This window comes from Cavia porcellus, unplaced genomic scaffold (assembly GCF_034190915.1).
Source record: "Cavia porcellus strain 051 isolate PalLab524CR breed Dunkin Hartley unplaced genomic scaffold, mCavPor4.1 scaffold_33, whole genome shotgun sequence".
NCBI classification, from domain to species: domain Eukaryota; kingdom Metazoa; phylum Chordata; class Mammalia; order Rodentia; family Caviidae; genus Cavia; species Cavia porcellus.
In genome coordinates, this window is record NW_026947516.1 from 5,670,530 (window position 1) to 5,681,735 (window position 11,206).

Genomic DNA, 11,206 nt, shown 5'->3' on the forward strand with positions numbered 1-11,206 from the left:
CACTATGTATTGAATTAAAATCAAATGGTAAAAGATCAGAATATTAAAACTGAAACACTAAATCTCTTGGAAGACAAATTGCATAGAAACCTCGAATATAGGAGTAGGTAGAGAATTCATGAACAGGACTGAAACAGCACTGAAATACTTCCCAGAATCAAAAATTGAGACCACCTCTTATTAAAATGTTTGTGCATGTCAAAAGAAATCTCCAGCATAGTGAAAAGAAAACCCACACACTGTGAAAATATCTTAGTGAGCTCTCCCTCAGTGTTACTCCAACATGAGACCTCTGAATTTCAAGCAGTGAGACAATTTTGATGCCCCCTTCTCAGTGTTCTTCTGGGTAAGGCAAGCCAACTCACACAAGGTATGGTTTCACTCAGGTTGAGGGAAGTAGAGATTTCCCTGATGCCATGTGCAGGTTGAACTCACAAAGTAACAGAAATTCCTACAAAATAGTAGAGAAAAGCTTTGTGATGAAAATGAAAAAAAAAAAATCTCAAGTTCGGGTCAGTTTACTTCAAACTCCATGGGCTCTTGAGGAATTTTTGGCTCATAACCTATCAAGGGGACCACCTATCTCCTAGGTAAGACACTCGTGACCCTATAAAACATTGTAACATTCTCTCCTCCATGAGGAAAGAAAAATAGAAATGCACTGATGACTCCAATTCAGAGCACACAATGGCCAAGCAGGTCACTGTGAAAACTGTTCAAGTGGGTGCAGGTGTAGATGCGACATTCTGCGGCCTAGAGCTTGATACTTTGTGCCCTCAATAGCCATTCAGCTCCCATCTAGGTCCCCATTAACTTGACACCTGCACTCATTCCTCATCCTGTCCATATGACCCAGTGTTCTTGGACCTTTTGCACCTTGGTATAGTCATCATATGACATACCCTAAGAAGCCAAACCATACCCTTGTCTCTGGGCCTTGTAACTCATCCAAATGAAAACGGATAGCCCAGGGAAAGGACAGACAGTATAAACCTAGGTCACATGACTAAATCTGATATAAAAACACTGCTGATTGATCAGTTGTGTCATTTCACAAGAGAGACAAAATATTTCACACCTCATAGACACATCAGGGGCATTAAGAGGAAGGGGGATTTGGATCCCATTTCTGAGGAATTCTTTTCCAAATGGATACAATTGAAGTTTGAGAAAACCTGATGATCATGGGTTCTTTTGGATGTTCCAGGCTTATATATTGAGCCAGGACCTCAAGGCTGGTGTGTGCAGTGTTCTGCTGGCATAGCGGCAGACCTCCTCTAAATTAGGCTCTGCAAAATATGAACCATCTGAAACCAGGAATTATAAAACAGGGACTCAAACTATTCATGCAATGATGCAGTTCTCTTTCACTTAAGGAATTTTCCAGTGGTTTCCGGCTTTCAGGGCAAACTGATACTACCATGGAGGAAATAGTTAAACACAGACTGTGTGTAGGGCTTTCAGGCTTACAGTCCAAGCCTTCAAAAACCAAGCCATAGCCCAGTCACTGTGGGATTTACATTCTTCCTCATCAAAGTTTTGCTCTCCATCAGTTTGTAAGAAATCAGTGGACTGTGGGAGTCAACATTGGGCACCTTAGACATCAGGACAGAACAAGGAATTCTTCAATAATTTTCCTTCAATTCACAAAGTATATCAAGTTCTATTTATCAGGACAACCTGAAAAAAATTAGGAGACAAAAAGTAGGTTGATTAAGGAAAATATTGCATGGATGGAACGGCTGTGGTTGTGTTAGGTGGAAAGCTATAGATTTGGGTCACAATGGTGCACACAATTCAGGAGGCTTGTGGTTCCCTGGCAACCACATTGGGCCATGATTGGCTAAACAGCATTGTGAGCCTGACTCTAGACTCTACGATACATGTTTGCTGGAGGATACCTGAATCAGAATGCTACACATTGCCATGGAGATTGCAATGCAGAGGAGAACTTACAGGTCAAGATTTCAAAACAGTGGAGTTTCAGAGGCACGGTATCAACCAGGATTTTCTCTCAAGACTTCATTGTTGAAAGTGTGTAAATGCAAATGCCTGAAAATTTGCACATGGATACAGTACCCATGGGAGATGAGTTATTTCTACACCTAGCAGGGAATGAATGCAATGACCTTCCTTGAGGATCTGTTTTCCCCTTGAGATGCCTGTCATTTTGCTGAGTCCTCTTCCATAACATCTTCAGTGAAGCCTTGTTGGCCTAATGACCATCTAGTAGAAGAACCGGCTGTGAAATTTCTCAGCAGCAAAACTGCTGCAAGCAAATGGTATTTGAAATCATAGACTGTGGATGAAGCTGAATTTCAAAGGCAGCAATCCGAAAACAAAGAAACTACCCATGAGCATATTTTCTGTATGTTTAACCAGTGAATATATATTTGAATATGCAGGAGGTTAGATATCGGTACTCAGAGTAGAATTATTCAACACGGAAGAGAGGAAAAAACAAGTAAAGCATTAGGAAAGAGCCAGAGACAGTTAATTTGATGAAAAATCTTTGACGATGAAGGGGAAATTAAAATTTCATGATGATTAGTGGTGTTTAAGTGAAATTCTCATGTTTATTGTCACATGTGTAGACTCCTGTCTTGACCAGTGGAGCAAAAGGCATTAGATTATCAAGTAATCCTATTGGAAGCCACAATAGCACAGAATAAAACACCAGAAATAGTGTACCCAAATCCTTAGACAGAAGTTTTGTGGATTGAACCAGGTATCAAGCCTAGAGCATTTCTTATGTGTCCTGGATCCACAAATCAGAATGTTACTTGACAGGTTCTATGGAATATTGTTTTGACAGTCCCTGAAATAGAGTTCTATGCATGGCAGAGCTCAGAATAATAATAATTTCTAGATACTAATACCAGGTGTTTAAGAAAACAGTGAAACGTTTTGCTTTTCACTTTTTGGACATTTTTGGTTGGCTTGTGGTTCTAATTGCTTCTGATTTTCTAACTTTAACTTTCTGAGACAGACAAGTCCACACTGCTATTTATGGGTGTATTTTCCTACTGGTCTGAAAGAATAATTCAACGTGATATAATAGTTGATAATAGTTTTTGTTCCATTAAAAGCTGAAAGGCTGCAAGATATTGACACTTTTAATCTGCACAAAGTGTGGAGCTAAACAGCTTTTTATCACACCTTTGGAATATTTTAGCTTTTACCTTTCCAGTCAATGATCCTGTGAGAAGGTGCTTTCTTGTGAAGGCAAGTATTGACCACCTTGACACCAAATAATGTTTCTTACTTCTCTGAGCCTTTGGGCAAATATCTTTCTTCCTTCAAGGTTTTTGGGTCCCTGTGATAGGTGCTAACCTTTTGCTCATTCAAATCACATCGTCAGACCTGCAGCCAATGTCTCTCTCAGCTGGATAATGGAAATTTTCATTCCATTTGTGGTGTCTAATCCTCATTGTAATTCCTGTTTCCTCAAAGCTCTGCTTTTGAGGCCACCCTATTTTATTGTGGAGAGACCCATTGCCTTTTCCTGACTTTCAGATTTTTTAAAAATTTTGAATAACTAGAGCTTTTCCTGCTTTTCTGTTTTCAAGACACAGCACACTTCCCTGAATTTTCAAATAGATACTCCAATGGGTATCTTTCTAAATTCATACAGTGAGAAAATTTTGATTTCTCCTTCTCAGTCTTCATGGGGTAAGGCTTGCCAATTAACAAAGGGTGTGTTTTCAACCGGGTGAGGAAAATAGAGATTTCACTTTTGACACATGCAGGTTAAACTTACAAAGTAACACCAATTTCTACCTAATACTAGAGAAAAGTTTTCTCCAAGAGAGATGGACATGCAAAATCTCCAGGTCGGATCAGTTTGCTGCAAACTCAATGTGCTCTTCATGAATTTTTGGCTTCTAACATATCAAGGGGACCACCTAACTCCAAGGTAACATACGCCTGCCCCTGAAAACGTTGTAATATTCTCTCCTCCATGAGAAAAGTAAAGCACTATCGTCACCTATATAAAACTCCCTCATAAGTCTCTGGGAAGCAAGAGAAAAATCAAAGATAACTCTAAGAGCAGAACTGGATTTATTCCCAATCTAATCTTTCTTATTTGTGTGATAACTCGCATATTTGCAGGATAACTTTTTTGTTTGCAGGATGTGCTTTACTCGGAGGAAGTTTGCATAATCTATATTTGCTTGTTAGCCCAAACTTTACATGAACCTTGCTCTACCCGAAAAATATAACCACTTAGTTACTGTTCTGTAGTGCATCAGGGAAACTGCCCTGCACTGTGAGACCAACAGGTGTTTGTGGTTTTACAGGATAAAAACTCTGTCTTTTAGCTGTTAGGTGTGCAGTCTTCCATATTGACTACTGGAGGCTGTGCAACTGGGCCTGTACTTTAATAAATATTTTTTGTTTCCAAATTATTTTCTCTGGCTCCTTCATACCTCGGGAAGTGGGCCATCCACTTTTGGGCCTCATCTGGGATGGAATATTCACCCACTGACTCAATTCCTGAGGACTGATTCGCTAGGAGTAAGTACTGGAGAATCCTGTTTGATTAAAAGTGGTACCACAAAGTCTTAATTTTGTTTAGGAAGGGAGGCCCAAATTCTTGGGAGGTTGGATCATTCTTAGGAATCCTAGATCATTTGTTTTGGAGTCTCTTGACTCATTTGCATCTTTGACTCCAGCAGGGGGCCCTCCAATTTGATATTGGAATTTGAAGGGAAGCCTCCAAGTAATTTCATTTATTTTGCCAAAGAAAGGTTGTTTTAATTTTTACCAATACTGGTGGTTTTGTTTTTCTTTTGTGTGTTTGAGTATTCCTGTCTTGCCTTGTGTGTGTGTGTGTGTTTTTTTTTCTCTAAACTTTCCCTTCCAGGACACTTGGGTCTGAGAGGTCACACGTTCCCTTTGACCAACTGCCATCCATTTGGTCACTCTGAGGGTACTGACAGTTTTCTTTTAAACCACAGTTGACCCTAGGACCTGACAAAGAAAATCCTAGGTTTTGTGATTCTCTCCATATTGTGCTGTCTCTTATTGTATTTGCTGATGTTTTCTCTTGATTTCCTCCTCTCACAGAGAACAACAGCAGACAACAATTAGTCTGGTGGGAAAACTGGTCCTGTGTCCCTTAGTCTCTTCTTCAATAATTAAAAGAATATAAGAGATGCGCTGAGGATTAGAGGGAGCTGGTTTTCAAAGGAATACTAATGGTTTTTACTTCTCTGGAGTGGCGGATATGGGCAAATGGCACCTGGCTCCCAACCAGATCCTTTGACACGGGCCATGCCTCGGCTGTCCACTAGTGTGTTTCAGCCAACTCCTCAATAAGACCAAATTGGTTACATTCAGATTTAGATAGATCTCATCTATGATCCTGCCCTGTGGGTTCATCATTCTCCATGTGTGGAGGTGGTGGTAACATTAACAATGAAACCAAAATAGCCTGTGACTGACCCTCAATGCTCTGTGCCAGTTTTACCATCAGTGGAGGATGCACTGGAAGATGTCCTCCTACCTCCCCGTTAAGCCCCTCCTAGAGACCCCTCAGCCAACACCTCCCCCCACCCTCCCAGTCTGATCCGGACCCAAAGCAGACCAGGGCCAAATTTACCTGACTCCAACATTGTGAAGTCAGCACTCTGCCCTCTTCAGGAGGTTCCCGACCCCCAAGAAATATGGGACTCGATTTTGTCTATATTCGTTTTACAACTTCTGACCTGTATAATTGGAATGGTGAAACCCCCCTCTTATCCAATGATCCTGAAAACCTTATTAGTCTAATTGAATCTATTTTTTCCACCTATCATCCCACCTGCAACAACTGTCAGCAGATTTTAATGTCCTCTTCACCTCTTAAGAATGAACTCAACTCCCCTCTCTAGAGGGAAAAGACATCTTGGACCTGGATGGGACCCCCATGGCTGATCCAGAATGACTAGTGAGCTCCTTTCCTTTATCCCAACCCAACTGGAACCCCAAAACATCTGGAGGTAGGGAGGCTCTTACCTAATATCGACAACTGTTTCTAGTGGCACTCCATGAGGGAGCTAACAAGCCCACAAATATGACCAAAGTTTCTGAGGTAAGGCAATTTGCTGGTGAGTCGCCTTCTGTATTTCTGGAGGGCCTCCAAGAGGCATATGGACTCTGTATTTCAATTGATCTGTTCATGCATGAAAATGCAAGGGCTATTAATATTGCTTTTGTGTCTCAGTCAGAACCAGATATTAGAAAAAATTACAGAAATTACAAGGATTCGAGGGGATGCCCCTAATTCAATTAATGGAGAGAGCACATAGGGTGTTTGACAATAGAGAGTGCTGGCAAGAGTCAAACAATAAGAAGGTCACAAAATTGTTACAGCTGTTGTGTGAAATGAGACTAAGCAGAGACAGAAAGAAAAGATGGAGTGGGGTGGGATAAAAAACCATCCCTCACTCGAAAAGAACAAATATGCTTATTGTAAAGAAATAGGCACTGATGAAAGGACTGCCCCACTATAAAGGCAAAAATGGAAAGGCATGCCAAGATTTTTTTGACCCAAAGATGAGGTTGTCAGGGCTCAGATGACCCCCCCACCGAGCCCCGAATAACCATGTTAGTGGGGGGAAAACCAGTAAATTTCCTGGTGGACACAGGCACAACTTACTGTGTTCTAACTCAATGTTTGGGGAATCTGACTGATAACAAAGTAAACATTGTCAGTGCCATCACAGGACAAAAAATATCCGAAGTTGGTGGCCCAGATAACTTGCACTGGGCAAAAGACTACTATGCATGAATTTCTATGGCTTGCAGAATGCCTCGATCCACTGCTAGGAAGAAACCTTCTTCATATATTAAAAGTTCAACTGAGTTTTCAAGCAGAGACCCCATAACTGATTCTGTGAACAACAGCGAGGGAGCAAATCAAGGTACTTGCATTCTTTCCTGAAGGAATATGTTGGAACTCCTGTTGGAATATGATCCCACTCCACAGACTGACAGAGATCTCCTGCAGGCTTGGCAGGCTGAGATACCAAGAGTCTGGGCCAAAATTAACCTCCTGGTATGGTGATAAATCAAGTTCATCTGGTAATAGACGCGTTGCCCTATGTGTCTCCATCAACCTTAAACAATATCCAATAAGTTTACAGACCCATCAAGGAATTGCAAAACATATCACTATATTAAAAGATAATAAAAATCTTGTACCTTGCATCTCTTCCTGGAATACCCCATTGCTCCCAGTCCAGAAGCCGAGGACCCAAGATTAGCGGATGGTGCAAGAGCTCTGCGAAGTCAACAGGTAAGTGGTTATTCTGCATCCTACTGTTCCTAATCCCTACACCCTGCTGAGCCTTTTGAGCCCAGAATATGTCTGGTACTCAGTCTTGGACCTAAAAGATGTTTTCTTCACCCTTTTGGTGGTTCCGGTGAGTAAACCCATTTTTGCTTTTGAATGGACTGATTCAGGGACTGGAGTAACTGAACAGTTGACTTGGATGTGTTTACCACAGCTTTTAAAACAGCTCCCACTTTATTTAATGAGGGCTTAGCTAAGGACCTGATGTGGTATCTAGAAGTTCTCACACAGGTCATACTTCTGCAATATGTTGATGACTTATTAGTAGCTGATAAAACATTTGAGGATTACAAGGAAGGAATCCAGGCCCTGTTAAATACTTTAAATGATTTGGGCTACAAGGTTTCAGTAAAAAAGCCACAGATATGCCAGCAGAAAGTGACTTACCTGGGATATCAATTACAAGGCAGAAATAGGACCCTTTCAAAAAAGGGGGGTTCAAGTCATCCCACAGATAATGGCATAAAAAACCAAAAAGCAAGTCCCTGAGTTTCTTGGTGCACTTGGATATTGGGGGCTCTGGATGTTAAACTTTGTTGAGATAGCCCAGCCAATACATGACTCTTTAAAAGGGCAAATGCAGGGCCTATTGGAATGGACAGACATGCAAGAGACAGCCTTCTGACAATTGTGGCAGGCCCTAGAATATACCCCTGAACTAGGACTCCCTAACATAAATAAGCCATTTTTCTTGTATTTGGATGAGCTGAGAGGGATTGCAAAGGGAGTAGTGACCCAGGAACTGGGGCCCTGACAGAGTCTAGTAGCCTGTCTCTCCAAGAGGCTGGAGATGTTGGCTGCCAGTTAGCCACCATGTTTAAGGATCATTGCTGTGGTAGGTATGTTGATAAAGGAAACTAAAAAGCTTGCCTTTCTCCTACAGGTCCCTGTAGTAACCTCTCACTGGCATGAGACTATTATCCGGGCCCCTCCAGATCAATGACTATCCGATGCAAGGATAATGCATTACAAAGGACAGCTTTTAGATCCTGAATCTTTTGTTTATAATTCATCAGTGGCCACTCTTCTGCCTGATGATGATCCATCAGACCCGTACCATGAATGCTCCACCTTGATTGACAGCTACCAGAGCCTTCAATCCGATCTGATAGACAAACCTCTATAAGGGGAACCATCATTCTTCTTAGTAGCAGTTACATGTACCAAGGTAAATAAATTTCAGGGGTGAGGTGACCCAGAATTTGTGGGCACAGAGGCTGGACTCTGGCAGTTCTTCTCAGCCTGCTGAACTCATCAGTTTGACAGAAGCCTTAAAACTGGCTGAAGGTAACCAGATTAACATCTACACAGATAGCAGATTTGGTTTTGCTACTGCTCACATACATGGGGCAATTTATCATTAGAGAGTACTATTCACCTCAGCAGGAGATAAAATAAAGAATGCACCACAAATATCAGACATGCTGGGAGCAATTTGGTTACCTGAGAAAATGGCATTCATACATTCCAAGGCCCACAAAAAGGAGATGATCCTGTTACCAGGGGAAGCAATTTGGCTGATATGGCATCCAAAGTAACTGCCGTAAAATCAGTGCAGTCTGAGGAAGGGAATATAAAAGAAACCACTCCTACCCTCTTGCGGATGACTCAAATATTATCAGGACATGTGTATACACAAAAGGACCTCCAGTTGGCTGCCCAGCTCCAGATGAAGCCCGACATTCCAGGAGGCTGGTATCTGTTACCAGATAAGAGAATCTTGCTTCCTGAATTCCTATGAAGAAAGCTCATTCAACAAGCTCATCTGTCCACTCATTTAGGAGGATCAAAACAAGACAAGCTCTTTCAGGATGGATTCTTTATACCTCAGCTGTCCAAATTGACAGCAATAGCCATTTCAACGTGTCCTCAATGCAGATTAGTTAACCCAAAATAGTAGCTCAACATAGAAACTACTTAGGGAACATTCAGGGAACTTCCCCAGTAAGACATTGGGAAATTGACTTTACTGAAATGAAGAAGCTGGGTCTCCAGAGACACAAATACCTGCTAGTGATCATCTATACATTCACTGGGTGGGTATAGGCATTTCCTAACAGGTCAGAATCAACTCTCACAGTGGTTAAAATGCTATCTGAGATCATTCCTGGTTTTGGCTTACCATTATCTATGGGGTCTGACAAAGGCCCATCTTTCATAGCCCAGATAACTCAAAAACTAGCCCAGACCTTACAGATTGTTTGTAATTCATTGCTTGTACCGACCTCAAATCTCAGGGCAAGAAGAATGGAAGAATGAGACATTAAAATATGATTACAAAGCTGTCTCTGGAAACCAATGATAACTAGGTAAGCCTCCTTCCTTTTGCCCTCTTGGGGACTTGATATACTCCTTATGTTTGTGTATATCCTGTTTTGAAGCAATATACGGGAGGCCCCACCTCTCATTTAAAAACTCTCTGTGGAAAAATTTGTGAATTGACTAATCAAAATCTCATTAATTCCCTGTAGGCTCTTCTGCCCATCAACCTCCATACATCTGTTAATCAGGCTGAGACTACTCCTTCCATAGACTTTCACTCAAGTCCAGCATGCTGCTGGAACCTGGTACTCTGGTCCTAGTCAAGCACCACCAATGAAACACCCTTGAGCCTTGCTGGGAGACACCTTAAACCATGTTGTTCTGTTCTCCCACTGCAGTGAATATGGCTGGCAAGATTCTATGGATTCACCACTCCCACATTAAGGTCCTGGATGCCCAAGAGAATGAGTCTTCTCAAGACAATTGGACTCTATAATCAACAGGTAACCCCCTAAAGTTAAAGTCCACCAGGTGCTCTTGACTGAAATAGACATGTATCCCCAAATTGCACTTCTTATATGTGCACTTCTTGATAGTTTCTGTTCCTTCAAAGCCTGTGCATGGACCCAATTGGGGAACTTGGACAATATATGATGAAATTTCTCATAGTATGATTGAAAAATTGATACTGATCAGGCTGCAATTTCCGTAGATTTATGCAAATTGCTCATATATTGAGCTGAGAGACAAAACGATCCTTTCATTGGACTCCCATAAAATTATTGTGGACAGGCCCTCTACTCGACTAAGTTACTCAAGGACACCCAGATATACTTATGCCCTAAGTAATAACCTGATATTTACAGCTCAGCTTACTATAAGGAAATATATTGTTATGCATGGTCCTGTGTAACATGGGAAGTTGGATACCAGTGTGAGAAATATCTTGAAATAATCAAAGTGTGCAACTCCTTCTGCTCTACCAGTGATGCCTGTAACCCTGTCACCTTAGTTTTCCAAAATCCCATGGGTCCCAAATGGAAAACAGGATTAACTTATGGAATCTGCCTATATGTGTCAGACACAGACCCAGGAAACACTTTGAAAATCCAATTCTTGTTCACACTCACCCCTAGGGTCACCCTAGTCCCTAAGACAAAACAGAAAATTCTAGCAACAAAAGGTGCAACAGAGACAAATCCAAACTCCTCTCTTGAAACCCCCCTTATGTCCACCATGTCCCAACCACAGTTAGACCAGTCTTCATCGCTTGAGATAGCCTACCAACTCCTAAATGAAACCCTCATGATAGGAACCTTCATCCCTTGCTGGCTTTGCTTATCCCTGGCACCTCCCTACCTAGAAGGATATGTTAAGACCAATGGTATTTTAAAGGGGTCCACTTCATCTGACCATAAGTACTGGAGTACTCAACCAAATTTTGTTTAGGGAACTTTTCCTGACAGGAGAAAGTGCAACTTGCATATATAAGGAATCCAATAATAAGTTATAATACTTACTTACAATACTAACTATTGTAACTTATCAGCCTCAATCTCCATCAATAGCAGCCACCATAACAAAATCAATTGGCATGTGACCATC